Raw genomic sequence first — 22,340 nt, forward strand, 5'->3', positions numbered from 1 at the left:
CTGGTTTTACTCATCACATCCTGTATTTCCAAATAGGTTGAACATTAACAGTGCAATTGAACTGCTGAGGAAATAATTACGGAGGCGTCTTAATGTGCACTTCTGCCAGTAAGTAGAACAGTTGGGAGAAAAAAAACCAAAAACATTTTGAAGTCTTGTATGTTTTAAGCATACATATAGCAGTGAAGCTTAAGTATGAGCCAAGAGTGGAGGGAAAGCTGAGAACAAAACTGAATGCAACTTTTCACCTCTTGTGTGGATTGTTAGAGATGTCCTTTGCGATCTGCAGCCCAAGAGTAGAACTCTCTCTCTTAACTACGTGGAAATACTAAAAGTAAGCAAAATACTTATGATTTTCCATTTTCTTTCCTATTTAGGAAGCAGATAATTGCTTTGGTTGCTCACACCTGAGTGGAGCTTGTGCACCCCAAGACTGAAGTGAGGCGCTCAGAAAAGGACTTGACGAGTAAGGAGAGGTGGAGGGAGACAGAGTGGGAGGGTCTCTAGGGGGTGGTCCCATTGGGTTTTGTGAAACCACAGGATATTGGTAACAACATCCTCTTTTCAGGGTAGATGCATGCACACAGAACATTCCAGAGAAACCTGCATTTTTAAAAATTATCTTTGGGATTTGATTATTGTGTCATCATCACACTCTTTTAGCGTCAAGTAATGGAGAGGTGATCAGGAACCCGCAGTGAAAATGCCACCATTGTGGAGGACACTGTGTCCTGTGAAATGGCCTCCCTGTTTGGCTCCACATCAAGGATGGAGTGTCCAAGTGTGAAAAGGGAAATCATTTCTGAGTATATTTCCTTCATTGCTTTGACTTACTGCCCATCACGTACTGGCCCTCTGGCATTTATACTAAGAAACAAAAAGCATAAATTCAGTTGGATTCCGTTCACCAAAGGAAATCATAATATAAACCTAAACTGCTAGCTGTACTCTTTCTTTCCTGTTGTGCAACCGATATAAAGTATCGCATTTCCCTAGATTAAAAGAAAAACAACAACAGCATATATAGTGAATTGAAATGTTTCCTCAGTTTTATAACTGCTACAGAAATAGCCGGGGGACCAGCTACCATCAGGTTGCCACTATTTTTATCTGTGAACTGACTGTATCCTCAAAATACCATAACGAGATAATTGAGACATAGCAGAGTTGTCTTTCTGTGATTTTGGATTCTAGGCATTTTGATGTGAGGATACAATTCAGGCTGATTTGACTGTTTTAGTAAGAGGCTGATCTGCATGATGTCTTAACGCTTAAGTGAAAAAGTAGCTCTCGAATATTTTGCACGAGTGTTTTCAAAGCAAGATGAAGATTTCTTTCCTGACATGGCGCAGTGACCACAGCCACGGCCAGACGAAAGGGATCTCCCTTGAGTCATGTGCAGTCTGCACTTTCACTTCCTCCATTTGGCCCAGTTCAGTCCAGACATTTCAACAGCTTGACTAACCCTCATCATCCTTTAGCTGCCAAAGTCCGTGGCTGCCAATATCACTGGTAGCTTTTGAAGTACACGTGTTGCCAGCACTATGCTTGAGTCAGGAAGGCGAGACCTTTCTGGTCTTACCCTCAGTGGCTAGGATCTTTTTCAAAGGAGAATTATTTTTAATACTACTTCATCATCCTGCATCAGGAAAAATGTTTTCTGGCAAGCTTCCCTCCTTCCAGAGAAATTGCATTCACACTGAACCTGGTATGTAACATCTGGTCTGGGTTAGCCTGCGGACAAAAAAATAGTTTTGATAATCAGTGCTACCTCTAATTTTTATTTTTAATTGGGTGGGGCCGGCAAAGTGATATGAATAACAAAGCAGGATGACTTGGTGTACACGGATAGGTTTTCAGCTTAACAACTGACTACCATTTACAGCAAAGCTAATCTGATAGTGAACGGTATGCATCACATGATAATTAGGTATGAACAGTAAGCAGCTCATATAAAGGACTGTAATTACCGTGTGTCACGGAGCCAAGCAAGCATTTTGGAGCAAGCTTGGTCGGGAGATGAACAGAAAAGAGTTCAAGCTGGACTCTGTGCTGATGCTCCCTGGGACCAGAGGAGCCTGTTTTCCCATTAGCATTTGCTCCAGGCCAGAGGCCAGTGGCTGGCACAGGACTCCCAATTTACCATACAGGTAACAAAAAGTCACAGAGAGAAAGTACAGTGGATTCCGTTCTGACAGTCTTCACAACCTCTCAAACATGATAGTACTCTTTAGTTGTAACTTTGTAGTTTTTCTAGGGGAAGAAATAGGACACATACAAGTGATTTCAACAGGTTGGGCACCAGGTAGCCACTGATAGGATACGTCCTAGACAGTCTGCGGCCACTAGGGCTTCATGAGTTTGTTTTGATCCATTTGCCTATCAGTCAGTGTTATAGGGATATAAGTTTTCCTTATACCAGTGAAATATCTGATCCTCAGATGAATCTGAAGTTTATTCCAACTGGGCTGTTTTATTGATCATCTATCTACCTACATTTTCTAAAAGGTAGTGCAATAGGACACCATGCCTTGTGTATTAGGCTGAAATGGCGTCACCCTGGGACTACCTGGTTATTTTTCCTGCAAGGTGTGCCTGTGTCTGACTCAATGACACTGTTCTTATTTGACTGACTGCTTTTGATTTGCTGTGACCTGACAGAATGATCTGGCTTAAATGCCAACGTCACTGGCTTCACCCTCGCCTTTCTTATCCCACATTCAGTCCACTGGCAAATCTTGTTGGCTGTATCATCTTAGAAATGTATCTGGAACCTGACCTTGCTTATCACCTCCACTGTCATCAGTATCTTTACCTGACCATTTGAATACAACCCCTGACTGTGGTAGGGTCTCCACAGTGCAGCTGTGCCTCCCAGCCTAAGTCCGATTTGGTCACGACTCCAATGGCTTTCCATTTCATTCAGAATAAATGCTAAGTTTCAAGGGTCTATATTTGCCCGGCTCCCCATCCCCTCTGCCCATGTGATCTTCTAGTGCTTACCTATTGTTCTCTGGATTTTAGCTACACTGACCTCTGACCTCTTGGCCATTCCTCAAAGAAGCCAAGCTCACTTTTGGGGTGGGGGGAGGTGTCTTTGAATTTCCCTGCTTCATTTTTGTATGAATGGACCATCTGACATAGTGTGCATTTCTAGGCTTATTATTATTATTGCTTTTTCTACTGCAGTGTAAGCGGAGGAGAGCAGCGATTTTGTGTCTTGCTAACATGCCTTGCTGGTACATTGATGAAAACTTCTTGCGCCACTGGGATCAACATTCCTGAGATCTTGAATTATTTTCTTTCTAAAAATAAACTTTCCGAATCTTACTTCCGTAGTAGTTGTAACATTTTAAGTACTTGATCTATAATCTGCTCATTCTTGGCCGGAATCCCTTTGGTGGGGAAGTCAAACTAGTAAAAGACGTAGGAGTAATAACTATTTAATGAGTACTTCTTACATGCCAGGCTCTTGTGCCGAAGCACTTTGCTTTATCTCCTCCAATTCTAACCGCAGGCCTAAAGATAGGTATTTATTAGCGCTGTGTTCTCCTTTTATAGGCAAAGGGACTGATACTTGGTAGAGGTGAAATAGCGTGCCGCCAGGTCGCAGAGTTACTAACCACGGAGCCGAGGTTAGAATCAAGGTGCGGTTGACTCCACACTGCCTCCTAGCTGTCTCCTGCAGTAATGCGTGTCCAGTTGAGGTAGGGAAGCAGCTAGAATTAAAGCAATGCCCTTTGCAGCTCTTGTGCTAGGGTTCCGGGGTACGTATGTATGTGTGTATATATTATAATATATATAACCTCCCCCCTCTAAGATTCCAGGTACCGAAACAGAGGTTGTTCACCTTTCGGAAATGTCCTAAGGGCTACTGTCGGCTAGGCTGGGACTCTTACTTTAAATGCAAGGTTCGCTCAGCGCTGAGGTGGTTTAAAGCACCTAGTAGGAGAAGATGTGACCTAAAGAAGAAAGGAGACGTCACCAAGTCGGCGTACTGCTAGCAAGGTGGGGTATTTAAATATGACTGAACAAAATGCAAGTTCTCCAAAGGCGGTCGACCCCCGTAGTGGGCCCGAAGGAGGGGAATAGGGCTGGGGGGGGGCAGGACGCAGCGCCCCGCACCGCTAGGCCCGACAGCAGGAAGCTAAGTGCCGGGAGTCTCGGCTCCAGCGGGGAAGCAGCGGGACTCCCTCCGCTCCGCAGGGCACCGCGCTGGGGCCAGCGGGGACCCCCGCGGAGTCTGCGCGCCGAAGCGGCTGGACCAGCGGCGCGAGGAGGTGGGCGTGGCCGGCGGCGCGTGGGCGTGGCCGGCGGCCGCCCCGCCCTCTCCTCGGGGATGCCGGGATGTTTACACTCCTGACAGCGCCGTCCGCGAGAGGAGGAGCGGGAGCCTGGGGAGGATGGGCCGCCGCTAGCCTCACACTCGGGACGCGCCTCGCCGTGCGCAGGGTGGGAGGCCGCGCCTGCACCGTCCGCGGGGGCGGCGCGGCGCGAGGTGGCGATCGGCTCCGGGCCTCGCAGCCACAGCCCCCGGCCCAGCGGGCCTCTCCGCGGCGCCGCCTGCACCGGCCGCCCCGCGGGCAGAACTGACAACTCCCAACTTCCTGGTGAGTCGCTGCGGGGTCGCGGGCGCCGGGCCGGGCGGGGCTCCGGCGGGGACCCGGGTGGGAGGGTGAGGCGGGAGGGTGAGTCGGGGCCGCGCGGGCGGCCTCCGGGTCCCGCGGCCTGGGCGGTGGGGCGGGGCGCGCCGCGCTGGAACCCGACGCTCCGGTCCCGGTCGTGGGCAGCGGCAGGCACTTCACGCCGGGCACAGGCTCTGGCGGCGGTGGCCGCGGTTACTAAGAAGATCCGCGGACACGGTGGTGGCGGCAACAGGTCTTTGGTTTCAGGACCCGAGGAACTTGGGTGAGGTCCCGCCTCCCGCCGCCCGGCGGGCGCTCATTGGCGGCGCGGGTTATTTATTGCTCGCCGATTGGTTAGGCCCAGCTGTCAGAATTCGGCCGCAGCCAGACTTGGAAGAGGAAAAAGTTCAGCGGGAGAGCGAGTGGGTGGGCGGTGGGAAAGGCTCCAGGGGCTGGAGAAGGACCGGGAGGATGACCGGCCTGCTGGAGAGGGAGCGTTAGTGGGGCCCGGACAGGATCGGGAAGCGTCCGAGAGACGGATTGCAAGGCAGCAGCGAGCATCGGTGCTGATGGAGGGTGGCAGTGGGAAAGGAAGACGCTGAACATCGAGGCCGAAGCCAGAGAGACGAAGGGTAGCCCAGAGGGGACGGGAGAACTTTGGGGACCACGGTGCCCCAGGACAGTGTCAGGGAGCGAGGACTGAAGGACTCCGGCTGCCGCCTTCCTGCGCACCGTGGGCCCGGGGACGTGCTGGGTCCAGCAGGTGAGCCGTGTTCTCGCAGAGCGGGAGGGGTCAACCCTAAACATGCACTTATTGTTACAGTAAGATGTGCTCCCCGTCCCGGGGACGGAACTGAAAGTCAGAGATGTAGTAACAGAAACGACATGACTTTAGTCCTCCCCTGAGACTGGTGATCTTAAGGATGCGGCTGAAAACAGTCAGGCGCCCCTGGTTTGTAAAACGTTGCGTGCCTGTCATGATGAGAACCAGGGTTTCTAAGTCCCTCCTGCAGGGAATTTTGAGTTTCCAGAAGTGTGCGCACGCGCCCCGCAGGCGACAGCAGTGTGTCTTGTCAGGTTGCCTTACAGAATAAAGCACCGACTGTGTGTGTGTGTGTGTGTGTGTGTGTGTGTGTGTGTGTGCGCGCGCGCGCGTGCGCGTGCGGTAAATCCGTTCAGAACAGGAGCTTGAAGAGTGGCCAAGCACATACTTCCACTCCGAAAGTTTTATGGTACTTTTGGGGCCACCGGACAAACACTGAAAACGGTGAATCATTGATGCCATTAACCCTGTAGCTGAATGGACGCTCAGTATTTTGGGCCGTGACACTTGGTGAAGGCCAGTGCACGTAAGACGGTTAACGTAAAAGTTAAACAGCGTTTTCGTTTTCCGAGAAAGGAGTCTTCTGCAGCCCTCGGGGAGATCCAGTCCACAGCTGGCTTCACTCCTAAGACCGCAGCATCCTCTGTTTGGAACGGGAGCTTGCAGGGTGGGGGAGAAGAGATGGAGCCTAAAAGGTTTGCTTCTGGGAGGAGTCAAAGGGACAGAAACTGTATGTGGGAGAAGGGCTGGTGAAATAGGGCGAATGACGCCCCTGTGGAGGCAGGCTGTTTTCTCGCCGGCTGGGGAAGTGGGGGGACCCCGTGAGGTGCTGGCCTGACATTCCGCTCCAACGTGGGGGGCCCCGCCTCTCGCATCACTGACAGGCTCCACAGCCAATGAGCGGCGAGGACAGCGCGGTTCCCGCTCGGGGGGCGGTACTTCCGAGCCCAGCCGGGAGGGAGAGAGAGTTCCTGCTGGAGGGATGTCTGCGGGCTGTGGGATGCGGGGCCGAGGCACGCGGGGCCGAGGGAAGGCCTCATGAAATAAATGCGGGAAAGTAAGGGCGAGGAGGCTCCAGTTTCCTCTCACCCCTCGCGCACGTCTCGTTTCCTAGTTAAGCTGCACCTTCAACTTACCACTGCAACTGAAACTTTATAGTCGACGAGAAACGAAGCTGGTCAGCAAACTAAATATCGGCCCTGTAACTGATCAGGATTTTACTCTGAAATCATCTGAAAACGAAAACCAAGAAATGTCAGAACCTAAATTGTTAAGCGTGTTCACAGTGACTTGGGAATCTTTCTGCCGTTAAAAATCTTTATCAGCTTATAAAATAAAGACGGTAACTTGAGTGCAGACAGGTTCATTTTATAATCAGAATTCAGGTGTATTTATTTTGGTCATACCTGTGGCACCCTCCATGCCCTTTCCCGCTTACACATTTTGCTGGTGGGACAATCCCAAGAGCTTTTCCCAGGCCCAATAAAACAGTACTTACTCCAAGAATGAGGGGAGCACGTCTGGTATGACCGCTACATACCAGTGGAGGAGGGGAGAGGAGGCCAGTCTGATGAGCATACCCGAATAGTGAAAATGAGTAAATGTTTCAGATGACCAGAAATGCAGTTATAGTTTGCACATGCGTATTGAACCTACTCCTCTCCCTTCATCTTCTGGTGGTTGCAGTTGACAGCCTGGGCATCTGATTTACTGCAAACATTTCAGTATTCTTTTCAGCTCCTGTGCATTTACAGAAATGTAGATTTCATTTTTCAATAAAAGCATGTAGCATTACAGACTTCTACAGTGTATCTAGAACCAAACACTGTTTTCCTAGGAACCAGATCTCATGTTTTAAAATGTATCTCTATAGTATTACTAATGTAGCCACCATTCAATGCCTCTGGGTGGAGAGAATAGTGATTATCTAATGCAGTTTTGGAACAGAAGCTGCTTAATTAGATAATAAGTTCAAAATTCCTTTCAGGTTTTGTTTACTTTGATTTTTTTAAAAATAGGTTTTGGTATTTTAAAAATGTACAGTGTAGCTGCAGCGGCACAAAGCAGTGCTCTGTCCACATTCCTGGTTTCATTAAAATGAAAATATTTGTCCTTTCAAGTGTTTGCTCAAGAGTTAACGTGGGTAGGTATTTTAGTACATTATATACAAAACATGGAGGCAAACTTAAATACTTTAGGGTGTTTCGGAAATGACATACATGATAAGTTTGCTCTGAATTACTTTCTCAGCAATTACTTTATCGGCATTTCTATAAATATATAGGAAGATGTTTTAAGAAACATTTCCTTATGCTTTTGAATGTTTCAATTTAATTCCTTCTCCCTCATTTTTATAGGGCATATGGATGAATAACATTATATAATTGTAATCAAATATATTTATTTGCAGGATATAATGGCAGTTGAGACTCTTTAAACTTATACATAAAACTAAAGTAGAACCATTCACTCAGGGTTATAAAACTTCTGATCTGCTGATTCCTTTTTTGGTGATTAATAGTTTGATTATCCCTATGTGTTATGTATCTTGATCAAATATTTAGTCGTTCTAGTGGAAACACTTAGAAAATGTATTTCATGGTTTTTAGTGAGCAGTGGGAACAAGGACAGATGGTGATAAAGCATTCCTTGATTTTTTTTTTTTTAGCAAGATAACTTCTTTTTTTAACCTTTGTCAAAAAAAACAGCTCTTTCACACTATACATATTTTTTTGTAATGAGCATATACAATGAGCTATTTAGTAATAACTATATAAAGAGTTAATCAGAACAGTGTATAAATGAATGAAACTTATTTAATTGGTCTATAAAAATTTAGAAATATGTTTTCTGTTACTTAATGGAAATAGATCTTGCTGTTGGTCTTCAGTTGATAATCAGGACAAGTTGGTAGGTAAGGGCAACTTTTTCATTCTGGGTTGTTTTGTATAGAAAAGGGGTTTGCACACTTCTCTGTAAAGGGCCACATAGTACCCTAAATACTTCTGGCCTTGTGAGCCACGTGGTCTCTGTCACAGCTGCTGCCACTGTAGCCATTCACACTCTCCAAACAGGTGGGTGTGGCTGTGTTCCACTAAAACTTTATTTATACAGACCGGCTGGAGGCCCACCCGCGCTCTAGAAGATAATACCAAAGATCTAAATATGATCCTAGGCCAATGCAATTTGGGGTAATGAGGATTTTCCACAGCAGTGTTTTGTAGCCTGTTTTGGTCCTTAGACCCTGTGACAATCTCTTGATCTTCCCTGATCCCCTCAGACTAATTCCTGGTTATTCATTCCCAAATTTTGTGTTTTGTCTCAGACTTCATAAATATATGAACCTCTTAGATTTTGAGGGTTTCCCACCCATTTTTTGCCTCTGGGGGGATCCCACACCCAGTCCTCTCTCCAGCTTCCTTCTCACTAAACCAACATGGAGTCTGATGTCAGACATTTATCTTTGCTTGATTGACTGATGATAACACTTTAATAGGAATGCGTTTTGGTGTGTTTCTTTAGTAGTTTTCATTTTAAGCCTCCTGCAGTGATTGCATTTGTTAGGTTTAGAAGGAATTTCTGGAATGAGCAAGAGGGTGGGCAGATTTTTTTCTTTTTAACCATCCGTCGGGCACAACTCATCTCACAGATTCGCTGCACACAGAGCTGCCGCTATGAAATACGTCTTTACTGTACTAAGTCACAAACACGACTGGCGATAGGTTATGGTAGAGGGGGAAGATACGGAAGCGATGAGTCACGATACTTAACTGTTAGATAGTTGAAAATTTGTGTGCAATGAATCTGTGAGCTCAGTTGTGCCTGACGGAGGGTTAAGAAAAATGGACTTAGTCTTTTATAAAAGACCTTTTTCCAGTTAAAAAACAGTACTACAAAGGGCCGTGTTTATGGGGCTGTGCACACACAGGGCACACAGCATCCTCTTCAGCTGCCACTGCAGCCCCAATATTATCATTTTCTGTGTTTTCCATGATGTGGGAAGGCTGAGCCCCAGGTTTGCTTCCTATTTTGTGATGGCCCTTGAGTTCATTTGTTCACACCGTAGCTGTCTCAGCTCAGGTAAGATTGCTTCGAGGAGTGCATGAAAGTGTCTTTGTAAATGTGTGGCAGTAGGCTCGGCTCGGCAAGTGTGAATTTCAGTTCACCTATTTCTGTCCTCAGGACCTTTAGCTGTGGGAACACATTCCCGTTTCTCCATGACTGGCCAGGCTTGGTCTGAACAGGCTCCTGCCTAGGTCTACTGCCACCTGAGTTCTCTGCCTTCCCTTTGCTTGAGATTTCCATATGCAAATGGACTGGTTTCCACAGCTTGAGTTAGTGGTTTTCCTTTTTGGGGGTGGGGCAGGGAGAGGCAGTGATCCTTAGTTCCTCAGGTAGGGAAAACCCACAGAGGCTTAGGGGGCGATATTTTGGACAGGAAAAAATGGGAGTTGCAAAAAGATCCTTAAATATTGATTCTAAAATGGCAAAATTAAAAATATTCTTTCTAGTATTCTGGCATTTTATTATTAAAATCTTTTTCTTATATGCTCATATTTATCTGGCAAATTGCTCTAATTTTTGTTACAGTTGTAACCATAACAAAGCCACATATCCTTTGTTATATTTGGGAAAATTTAATAGATATGTTTATGAAAAATTATTATACTTGTAAAATGTAAGGAATTGCAAGTCTTCCATTGCCTTTTATATCTAACTGCTGGAACCTCTAGTAAAATAATGTGATATGTTTGCATACTGCCATAAAGACACCCAGAGCTGTGCAATAGATAATGTACGTTAGGCAAATAGTATGTCTTTATTCCAAACAGTCTATTTCTAGGCATAGCTTGTTATTCAACAAATACAGGTAAATTGAAAGATGTACAAGAAGAATGCATACTGATAAAATGATTTTACGGAAACAAATTCATATTGTATTCTCAATTTTTCAACCCACCAATTCACCTCTTTTATTTTCTTCACAGTCTTTGGTATTAGAATGCATTTAAAATAGTATGGTGAAAGGCGAGGAATTTGGTGAAAACTGACATCTTAAAAACATTTTTACCATCTAAAAATAAAGTCGTGTGGTTGGCAGGGAGTGTGAGCTTCCTGCAGTTTCCCATTACCAGGCCACGGAAGGGGCACTGCGTCGACCGACCCGACTGCATAGCCACTGCCCTGGTCAGGGCACAGCCAGGAAGATGCTGCTGTGGGGGACCCCGCAGCCATGCCCTGACTGCCCTGGGCCCTGGCTCTTAACGCCTGTGTTAGCCTCCTACGGCTGCCCCAACACGTGACCGCGAAGTGGGTGGGCTTACCACAACAGCAATATATTCTGTCACAATTCTCGAAGGCCAGAAATTAGAAATCAAGGTGGCCATGGGCCCTGCTCCCTGTGAAGGTTCTGGGGAGACTGCCTCCTGTGCCTTTCTTTCCCTTAGCTTCTGGGCTTGGCGACGGCCCCTGAAGTTCCTTATCACTCTCATCTCTGCCTCTGCCACACACAGTTCTTCCTGTGTGTCTCTCCTCTTATAAGCACACCGGTCATTCGGGATTAGAACCATCTAATGACCTCATCTTCATCTCTGATCATGTTCCACCTAAAGCTTAACAAGCAAAATCTTTTCTTTTCAGATCTTGACCATACCACAGATTTTTAGATTTCTGATCATTTTGTTCTGAACAGAACGTTTTAAGGTTGTGCCGAGATTGTACCTGAGAGATAAAGGCACCTGAGTGACCCTGTACCCCTGTAATCGCAGTGGGTCTTCTATTGCTACCGCAGACCAGCTGGTCCAAAGTTGACACTTCCCTTCACCGTTACCTGGCGGTTTCCTTGGGAGGCCGTAAGTGCACGATTCACTAAATCAAATCCTTTCAGAGCTGGGAAGAAACTCTGAACTGGCCTTTTCACTGACTGTGAGAATCAGCCGTAACCCAAGGAAGTAAACTTGCCGGCCCGCGTTCCCCTGGATCCATCCCAGTCAGCATTGCCTCGCGTGCCACCGGTAATGCCCTTGCGAGCAGGCCCCGTGTTGTCCCGCTGCCCCGGAAGCAGCAAACCTTGTCTGTTCATGGTACGTGCTCAGCTCAGACCTGCCGGTAGCGTGATGGATGGCACTGTGCCTCCTGCCGCCATGCCAGGGCCGGCTGCAAGTCGGCAAGTGCCTGAGCGCCCGACTGCAGTGGGGAAGCCCTCCTGCTGCCTCTAAAGGGAGGGTGGTTCGGGTGTGCTTTGTGTCCTCACCGCGACACACGATCGAAGAGCTGCAATTCCCGCCGTGGAGGAAGGAGGCCTTCCTCAGCGGCAGTAGAGAGGCGAGCCGAGGCGGAAAGCGATGGGTGCGCACAGGGCTGCCTGGGCAGCGTTTCTTAGACGAAGGACGTCCTTCATGACACGAGACGCCTCGATCCGTAAGAGCCAGCTTTCATTGCTGTTTGTCACGTTGGTATGTTGAAAATAACTTATGTGCCCCGTTGCCTCTTGTGTTGTTCCTGAAATGCTCGGCAACCCTCTGAGCAGCTTCTCTCTCTGATTCCTTCTCTTCTCTCTCTGATTCCAATATCACAGTTGGCTGTCTCCTCTGCCTCTGTAGCCATGCCCCTCTGAGTGAGAAGCATACCTTACAAAGAGGAACGATTAGAGACGAGTCACACTAACCCTAAAGGACCTGTTTTATGATGCCTTGAAATGGTTAGGTCTGCTTGTACATTGAAAATAATTTTTACAGAATTTGTATGGCTATTCAAGACCATCTGGTGACCTCTTTGCCTTCACCAAGAGAGATTGTGTTTTTGAAGCATTTGTCCCACTATGAGGTTTCTCAAACTCTGGTCCTCAGAATGCCTATGTCACACTCTGACTTGACAGGTACGAGCACTGGCTTTTCAAAGCCAGCACCCCCGATGATGTTTAGACTCAGATTTGGGAAGTGAGTGGTCTGTGATGGGAGCCTGCCTTTGAAAGAGCAGCACGGGCGATTCTAATACAGGCGTCCCTCAGGCCACACCAAGAAACGCCACCAGGTCCTTTAAAAGTACATTTTTTAATTGGAAAAATTATTGATTTGTTTATAAAGAGAGCCCATTCCTCCAGCTGCTGTCCTTTGTGCTCAGGAGCAGTGTAGGCCAGAGATCAGCCTCTCCCAGCATTTACCACCCAGCATCAGTGTGTCAGCTCAGATGCTGGGTAGGTGTTCTTGAAATCGGTTACAAATCCATGAAAGTAAATTAGATAAAGAAGTATAAGTATTTTATAAGTAACAACTGAGTAATAACCGAAGAGAACACTCTACTTGAACAAGTGAAAGAAAATCGCACCTCTACGTGCTCCTCCCAACCCAGCAGCCCTGGTTAGCGTCCCACATACTCTGGGTGCTGCTGTCGCCAGTGTTGGTGTTTCTGCAGCGTTGGTGTTTCTGCAGCGTTTCTCTTGGCGGGTGTGGAAGCTCACCACTTCCCTTCCCTCGATGGCTTGCAGTCCCCGTCGCCCGAGCTCTCCCGGGAGCCGTCTTGGCTCCCGGGCCTGGCTGCACCCAAGCTTTTCCTTCCGCCCTGTGTATCTGGCCGTGTGAACCATGTTCAGGAACATCCTGGTGAGTAACCGGTTCCTTTTTCCATGACCGCCTTCTTTCCACTGGTAACAAGCGCCTGGTACTCCGGCCGGGGCTGCCCTCCTTGTCAGCACACACAGGCCTTTGCTTGTAAGCTCTGCGCTCTGTTCCGGGAAGCCTACCTGCTCATTTCAGAACTGCTTCCTACCAGTGATTCTTTCTAGCCTTTTTCTTTAATTTGGAGTTTATGCATCACTCCAGGCTCTCCTTGTTTATGAACATTTCTACCTGCCCCCGCCCCCCTTTTTTTAACATAATAAGAAGAGGCACTTGACAAAGAAGGCTTTGAAGCGCTGGGTGAAGTCCAGGTTCATTTTTATATTTTTTCAAATGCCAGCCCCAGGGCCTGAGTCTCAGTGTGAGCTACATTAACGCCCACGGAACTCAGTGTGAGAGTGTGTGTCTGGCCCAGGAGAGAGCATTGCTGTCGTGATGAATGGTTCCGGGAATGACCAGGAGCCTGTGCTGTCACGATGGACTGAGGATGTTGAGGTGGGAAACGTTGGGACCCTTGTCAGTGTGTGGTCCCTGACGAGGCAGCATGGCCACTGCTGGGCCTCTCTGTTCGTGTGTTGGGTCGCCGTCCCCTGAATATCAGTACTTCCCTAGTAGGACACGAACACCCATTTTCTTCCTTGTGGACTGTCAGGTGTTTGCATACACCCTTCAAAGGATGCTCCAGCTGATTGCACAGCACCGACGTTCAAGTTAGTTTCAGGTCAAGGCCAGCTTTCTCTGCACTTGGAAGGCATGCTTACCTGAAAGCACAGGACAGACCATTTGATCCGTGGAGATCTCCAGCAGCTGTGAGATGAATGGGTCTGCGATCCTCGTCACTTTACATTCCTCCTTTTCCCATTCGATCCTTTATTCTCTTCCCTTTCCTCCTGGATCCCACCAATTCACAGGTTGAAGAAAAAGAAATTTGGGGTTTGTGGTAGGTAGCAGAAAGTGAGTAGACAAGTATTCTAAATAAGACCTAGCCTTATGCTTTTAAAACTATTTCAGTTTTTATGAATTGCAGAATGTGGGCGCGTGAGAATGACCAGACGCGCCGTATTGCCTGGCTCACCGGTTCGTAAGGCTCTGCACTGGCCTCTTGCATTCAGCCTGACCCTGACCTGCCTTTCTAGAGTCATTTCTTTGTATTCTCCTACATTTTAGTCACCTCTGACCACTTACCATTTTTTGGTAAATGTTGTACCCTTTCTGGCTTCCCTGTTTTGTCTTTATGCTTTTTCTCACTGTTTTTAATGTCTATTTTCTGCACTTCAACTCTTCAACCTGTGTATGGAAATGACCTGCATTCTTCAAGGCTCTGCCCAGATGTTATACAGAAGACGTACAGTGATGTTTCCTTGGCTTCTTCAGGCCTTCAGTACTTGCTGACCCTCCCTGTAGCTGTATTTGTCTCAGCTTCCTTCCTGGAATATAAGCTTCTGGAAGCTGTGAATCATACTCTGTACATCTTCGTGTTTCCTATAAGGCCATTCTTGTCTGAACTGGCCATGCCAGGGGTGGCACATGACTCCATCCCAGTGACGAGATGGGGCAGAAGGTCTGGGCAGATCTTAGCAGTGTGAGAGAATGTCCAGGACAGTTGAGCAACTGGTTTAGGGCAAGTCTAGGCTGACTGCCAGGCACAGGTGCCTGTGAGGCCCGTGGGAAGGACATGCTGTGAGGGAGGGCTTGCATGTGACACAGGTGAAGGTCTGATAGTCAGAGGCCAGTCTGAGAGCCTCGGCTTGGTAGCTGGTGTCTGAATCTTAAGCTCTGAAAGATCTTAGAGTGGGTGAGATGGGGCATACCAGGGGTACACCAGACGTGAACTTGGGAATGGGGAGGGGTGTGGAGTCGACAAGTTTGGCGATTAGGCGTAAATTAGAGAGGCTTGGGCAATAAGGAGCCGAGAGCCGAGTTCTTGGAATTAGGACAGGAGGTTAAAACAGGATGAGCAGTCAGAGTAAATTGGTTTGAAGCTGATTTATTAAACTGTTCAGTAAGTATCCCTTATGTTTCCTTCCTGAGAGGCCGGCCCATTCCTAGGTCAAGTTAAAGGGTCTGGCTTTCTGTCTGCCTGAAGCAGATACTTATATACATTTGCCATATTAATTCCATTTTGATGTGCTAATAATCCCCTCATGGCGAAAACATCAAACTGAGTTACATAAGGAAATGACTAGCTTAATACTTGAAATTGTTCCCTTCTTAGGAATAATTACTAATTGCGAATTGATGGAAGATTTATCATTTGTACGCTGACATAGAGAAAGGTTGTTCTACTTCAAAATAGATACATTTTATTTTGTAGCTTTTCATAGTATTCAATTTAGGAAGTTTAAAAGAACAATCCCAATGTCAGTAATTTTCTGTAAAAACAAGTAAAGTACTTATAAAGGGACTATGCCAAATAGACCAAAGATACAATGTGTATTCATGAATTAATGAAGAAGCAGATGGGAAGTTACCCTGGATAGGTGCCAGAGAGTGCATTTTGAAGGCCTTGAATGCCGTGCTAAGAAGATCAAGCTTTTTATGGTCTCTCCTATGAGATGACTTGGAAGAGTTCCTTGGACTTTTACGTTTTTAAAATTTGAATTTAATAACAATAAAAGCTGTATTACTTTGAAAGCTCTTCATTTGGTTCCTAGTTCATGGCAGATCAGGAACTACCATCAAAATAGAATCAAGATTATTATAAAGGGGACCTCTGGTAGATTTGCTAAAAAATGGAATACAATAAATTTGGATTATGAGATGTATGAAGAAATTAAGTTTAGACTTGAAAATCCAGACTACAGTGATACTATAGTATAGTTTAAAATGACCTGGACTCATTCATTATATAATTCTGCTTCGGTGACTGTAAGACTATAGTTACTATTAACTAGATTCTCAACTTTTTTGTGAGTCCTTTCAAATCTGTCACATAAAATTCTAAGTAGCATCATCACCATGACATTTTTTGTCATTCCTGCTATTAATTTAAAATAATAATTCTTATTCTTTGGATAGTGTCTCCATAAACTCGTAGGTTCACATGGTCAGTGTGCCAGAGAAAGTACATTTGTTTCCAGTATACTGTGTGTGTCTGTATGTTAAAAGATACATGCACACAGTTTGACGTGGTTTTGTGGTCTGTGTACAAAGGAACAGAGAGGGGTAGCAAGATGGTGAGTCTGGTTGAAATAATTTGGCGGGGTTTGGTGAGAAAGTTTGCTTAGCAGCTGTTTTGGTGAACTTTGCATAATCCATGCAAAGATCCAAGGACTAGCTCAGTACTGTGATGTCAAGAAGAATATAACAGCAATTTAATTTAGTTTCTCAGAGGTAAATTTTAAAAAATGCAATGTGACCATGATTTACCTTATAAGTAAGTACATTGAAAAATCTTTTTCTTAAAAGCTAGGCCAGTTTTTGGGTAACTATGAGTCGGTGGCTTTTACGTACTTGCTTTTTTTCCTCCTTTCTCAAGTTTCTCTTAATTTTAATTTGCACTGCAAGTTTCTGCACAGTGGAAAGGAAATCAAGCCAAACCAGAAATCGGTTATTATTCCTCTTTCTTTTTTTGAGGGGAGAGGGTGGGTAGGAGGAGGGAGAAGGCAGACGTTGTAGCAGCAGAAAGGTAATGCACTAGATTAGCTTTGTTAAGCATGGTTTATGTCCTGCTAACCTCATGGTCCGTTCCGTGGACTGCTGTCCTGACCAGCAAGGTCTTCGGAATGCCGGGAGGCTTAGAGAAGAGCTCTGGGGTGGAGGCCTTGCTTCACCACTTTGGGCTGGGCCTCAGCTCCCTTGCCTGCTGCTCAGGAGCATCAAGAGAAGTATTGATAGGAAACCTTTTAAAACCGCCTAATGGTGTACTGTAAACTCTTATGTAAAGAAAAGAGGATTTGGGGAGGAATAATTAGTGCATCAGTCAGTGTCTGTAATAGAGTAGGTATGCAAAATGAATAAACAGCATTAATAAGCTTTTCTAATAAGGATAACGTAAAATCGTGTTAATTCAGAAAAAAATTTTAATTTTTTCCTTTATTTTATTTAAATGAGAGATTTTTTTCTGTGATTTTTTTGTTAGCAAGCACTTGTAACAGACCAGAGGCTGTTAAACACATGACCTCACAATAAATAATTCATCCTAATGAAACTTTTCCATGTACTTGCCTGTATCCCACAGGGTCTTATCAGCTCTGTTATGAGGAAATTATATGAACTCCTATGAACTACTCAGCACAGTGAGTTTAGTGGAATGTTTTATAACCGTGTTTGGAAGATGGGTCCACGCTGTGTGTCTTAGCTCCTTATGTATGTCCGTCTTGCTCTGGATGGTTTTTGTTTGCTTGCCATGATTTGTCTAGTGTTACAGCTTAGTAATCATGTTTTTTCCAGGCTTAATTGTTGCTATGTGAGTAACTGAATGACATGGCAGACATATAAGGGACATTTATTGTTTGTCACAGCATCCTTGGCCCAAAGTTAACCTAAAAAAATAGAAAGTCTGTCAAAGGCTTACTGGACAGACTTCTTTGAAGGGCTGAATAGGGATCACTCATCTTTTACACCTTCATGGGTAAATTGTTCTGTAAAAGTAAGCAGAAGGAGTAATAATACCTTGAGGAGTATTAGTACTTTATTCTTCCAGCCGTTTGTTTCAGTAGAAAGCTCCCTGTATTTGTTACTCTGAGATGAGGATTTGAACCTTGCTCTGCCATCCCAGATTATGTGCTCATGGTGGGCTTCCCCTTAGAGGGGAGAGAGCTGAGATGCAGGGGCGTCGCTTGTCTTTACTCATTCAGAAGCAGATGTGCGTGTGAATTTGAACTAGGACCTGATGGGTGAACCTGTGTTCTCTAAATTTGGTTATTTAACAAGTATTTATTGGACCTTAACATGCACTGGAGGAAAAAAATATGAGGATGAAACAGATTCTGCCCACAGTAGTGGCTGCTATTATAGTTAATGGTTAGGACCCCCGATGGACAGGGACCCGATTCATTACAATACACCGAGACCAATACTTAGAGCGGTGTTTTACAGAGGGTACCTGGGTACGAAGCAAGGTTGTCCAGCAGACTCGCTGGGAAGGGCATTTCAGTAAGATGGCACAGCCTGTGTCGGAGCATGGGCGTGAAATAGCCTGGCATTTGGAGGGAGTACAAATGGTTCATTAAGGTCAGAGTATAGGATTCATAAGGGGGAGTGCTGGTGTGCCAGGAGTGAGGCTCAGAAAACTGTTTCACTCCTTAGAGAGTTTTAAGCAGGAGTAAGTCACAATTAGATTTGCATTTTAGACAGACCATTATGGTGTATAAAGTAGGAATTAAATTGTCAAAGTGAGGAATAACAGCTACTAGCTTGTAATAGTAGCAAGATTCGTGAGGGTCTGGGATAAGGAAGGAGATGATTGGGAGGTCGAATTAATAGGAGTTGGGGACTTCTGTGGCGGTGAAGGGAGTAAAACGGACTGGTGTGGCCCACGAACTCTATGGGATGACTGGGCGGCCATGCCATTCACTAAGAAAGGGATGTAGAGTAGAATGAATTTGAGGTGTGGAAGATGTTAGACATTTGTGGTTTGGCTCTCAGGCCGAGAGGTCCAGCAATGGTCGGGATGAAATTCTGGACCTACTGGTCCTGAAATCCCCAGTGTGTGGGGGCAGACACATGCCTGGTGAAAATGTGTGGTCATCGGTTTACATAATCAAGGGAGTAGCCATTCAGCGAAAGCTGAGCACGAAAATCAACAGAATTGCTGATAGATCATACAGCAAAAGATATATTTTGTATGGAAATGAAAAAAATCAGATAAACTATTTCCTTATCGTGCCCCTCCTAGTGGTGATTCACATTGCTAGCTTGACTTACTTCAAGCAGGCACTAGATTAAGCAGTGGACATACACAGTTCTAACTACTAAGTGATAAAACTCAGTCACTGGAACTAGTATCTTCATCCAAGAAATTGGAAGGGATCAAGCTGTTCTCTTTTGTATCACAAAATACCGGAAGTGAAGGAACAGTTACTTCAGAGGTCTGCAGAGAACAAAACAGAGAGTCGTGGCTAAAAAATTGTATATACAGGCAAATTATTGTTCACGTGTGATGAAAATGGAATGATACTTTTAGATTTTCAAGGGTTAGAGAAAATTCATCGCATGCATGCCCTTGAAAAAATTACTTGAAGGTGCACTATAGGAGAAAAGTCAAAATGAAGACTTTGGAAAAGGAATATTTTTGTACAAAAGCACTGGGAATAAGCATTGAAGCAAACTGAATGTAGATGCAAGACTCAACAGTTATACCAGATTGGAAACAGTGCGGACTGCCAGAAATAACTTAGAAAGGTAGGCTCCTGTTATAAAACCCACAATCTAAGAATTCTGGGTGGGGTGTTTGGAAAAGAGTCATGGTGTGATAAAGTTTTGGCTAACCTTGAACCGGATTATGTATCCTGAGGTGGGTTTCCTTTTCCCTTTGATGACCAGCCAGAAACTGGAGGACTTAAACAACTTGGAAGTCAACCTTTAGTAGAATGTAAAATAGGGAGGTTATATGTTTGTTTTCTAAATAGCTGGGCAATATTAAAGTAAGTAATCGTGATCCATATGGCAAGAGATGAAAAAAATAAACAGCAGGGAAACGCAAAACACGACTATAAAAGACAAGTAGCAATATAACAATTCACACAGTGTGTACAATTTCTCTTTCGTAAGACTGACTCGGTCTAAAAAATAATCCTCAACTATGTGCCACTTTCCAAAGGTATACTTAGAACAAATAAACCTAGAAAGGTTAAAAATAAAAAGGTGGGCCAAGATTTATAAGGAAAACACAAGAGAAAAGATAGAAGAGTGACAATATAAACTCCAAAGTAGAATTTAAAGAAGAAAAACACTAAAATAAGGTAAAGAACGGTTTTTAAACTGACTCAAACTAATAGACTAATAACTGTGGAAGAATTGAGGTTACAGGAGTTGCCACCATGACAGACTTCTAGTCCGGTTTTTACATTTTTACTTTATAAAATTAAATGAATGGAATCTTCTAGTTCCTGGTCTTGAGTTAGTATATTCTTAATACCGAAACGGAACCAAAGGAGAACATTTGGATCAAATATTGGCCAAGCTGTGTTCAGTAGATTACCAGAGTCTCCAAGACCCAGGGCCCTTGAGCGTACGAGGATTCCTGGGGAGTCTCGCCCAGTATTTTGTGGGTTCATATGACCATGGACCCACCCCCCACCCTGTGTGTCTATCTGTCTGATTCATGGAATATCAATTAACAACTTATGGGATTCTGGTGTTTTAAAGAGCAGAGTTTGGAAAAACACTTATGACTATTGATGCACAAATCTGTCATAAAGTTGAGACTAATGGAAAAAATAGTTGTTAATCACGACCAAGGAAGGTTTATCTGGGCATGTAAAGATAGTTTAATAGAAAAGATGTAGTTACACGATTCTTGACCTCATTTGGTTCAGTAAGAAAACTCGGATGGTAAGCTTAGTAGAGCAGAAAAACACCTGATATCATTTAATACCTACTCCTCTTTTTTAAATAAAAAAGTCTCTTAGAAAATTGGGAATATCATTTGATATGGAATATAGTCAATATCATAATTTATTGGAATTCCATAGAAGTTTGTCTTTATTTTTTCTTGCCTGCTATATTTTAATGAGTTGATTTTTATATTTTTTGGTCATCCATTCTGATCTAAGGCTTTACAGTCTAGGCATTCTATAGCTGTTTGTTAAATGAAAACATTAGTTGGCAGCCTATCCTTATGTAGTTTTTAGATTAAAAGGATTTTAGAAAAAAGATGATTTTTTTCTTTGTGTAAAAACATATATATGTTTAAGTTTAAAACATATATGATTTTTCAAAACTGAAATAGATACTTTTCAGGATGGGCCTTTATGTTTGCTTTATTTATTTATCTAGTAAGCTTTGAATTCTTAAGATGAGTTTAAATTTGGTCTAACAGTTCACTGACATGGAATTTATAAAGATCTTGAACAGTAAATACTGTTTTAAACAAGATTGTCCTGATTTTTCTATGGCTGGGTAATATTCCATGTATGTATGTATGGTAACTTCTTTATCCATTCATCCATCGGTAGACACTTCGGTTGTTTCCACATGTTGGCTACTGTGAATAATGCTGCTGTGAACACTGAGTGTAGATATCTTTTTGAGTTGGTGTTTTCATTTCCTGCGGTGGGATTGCTAGATCATATGGTAGATCTATTTTTAATCTTTTGAGGAACCTCCATGCAGTTTTCCACAGTGACTGCACCACTTTGCATCCCCACAAACAGTGCACGAGGGCTCTCATGTCTTCACACCCTCCCCATCACTTGTTATCTTGTCTTTTTGATGATAGTCATTCTAACAGGTATGAGATGATATCTCATTGTGGTTTTAATTTCTATGTGTGACAACATGGAAGAATCTTGAGGTTGTTTCTGTTAGGTGAAATAAGTCAGAGAAAGACAAATACTGTATGATCTCACTCATATGTGGAATCTAAAAAACCCCAAAAACCCAGACTGATTAAAAAGCAGATCAGGCTTGTGGTTACCAGAAAGGGAAGGTGGGGGAAGGGGGATTGGAGGAGGGTGGTCAGAAGGTACAAACTTCTAGTTACTAGAGAACCACTAGGAATGGACTGGACTACCAATGACTGTGGTCATCACTGCTGTGTGACAAACAGGGAAGTTGTTAAGGCAGTCAACCTGAAGAATTCTCGTCACGAGGAGAATTTTTTTCTCTTCTCTTTCTTTTTATTGTATCTGTATGAGCTGATGGATGTTAGCTGAACTATTACAGTCGTCACAATAGATATAAATCAAACCATCATGCTGTATGCCTTAACCTTGTGCAGTGATGTATGTCACTTATTTCTCAATAAAACTGAAAAAAGGATGATCCTGGCCAGAAGTATTATCCTTGGTAAAGCAAAATGCATAAGAAGGGCTCCTATAATGGCGGAAGTGTTCATGTAGGAAAACCAGGGGTTGGGGACCCGGGGGTGGCTCTGAATGCTAGGATGCAGTTGGGTTTTGAGCTAAACACAAGTTTTCTGCGGTCCTGAGGATTGCCTTACAGCCTATGAAACCATGGCCTTGAACTGCGGCTTTACAGAGCTTGAGAAAATTTGGTTCATGTGCAGATTTCTGCACTCCTTCAATTTCCAGGAAGAGGCTGAAGTTACACAGGGTTTGGCTTGCACTGGAGGGGGAGGAATGTGGAAATGAGGGAGGGAGGGAGGGGGGG

The 22,340-nt window shown here is 44.6% G+C and overlaps 1 protein-coding gene across 3 annotated transcripts in view; it reads left to right on the forward strand.

The window, feature by feature from the left end:
* The first annotated feature begins 444 nt into the window (after positions 1-444).
* The window catches only part of NEK7 (NIMA related kinase 7), a 106,954-nt gene continuing 85,058 nt past the window's right edge, over positions 445-22,340 (forward strand). Inside the window, exon 1 of one of the 3 annotated variants that reach the window (XM_019638126.1) lies at positions 445-466. The gene's annotated coding sequence lies outside the window, so the exon portion shown is untranslated. Of the gene's footprint in view, positions 467-4,574; positions 4,611-5,075; positions 5,389-22,340 lie in introns of those variants that run through there. The other 2 variants (XM_019638125.1, XM_019638124.1) reach the window with 2 other exon arrangements.

The sequence above is a fragment of the Hipposideros armiger genome, unplaced genomic scaffold (assembly GCF_001890085.2).
Source record: "Hipposideros armiger isolate ML-2016 unplaced genomic scaffold, ASM189008v1 scaffold_37, whole genome shotgun sequence".
Lineage (NCBI taxonomy): Eukaryota > Metazoa > Chordata > Mammalia > Chiroptera > Hipposideridae > Hipposideros > Hipposideros armiger.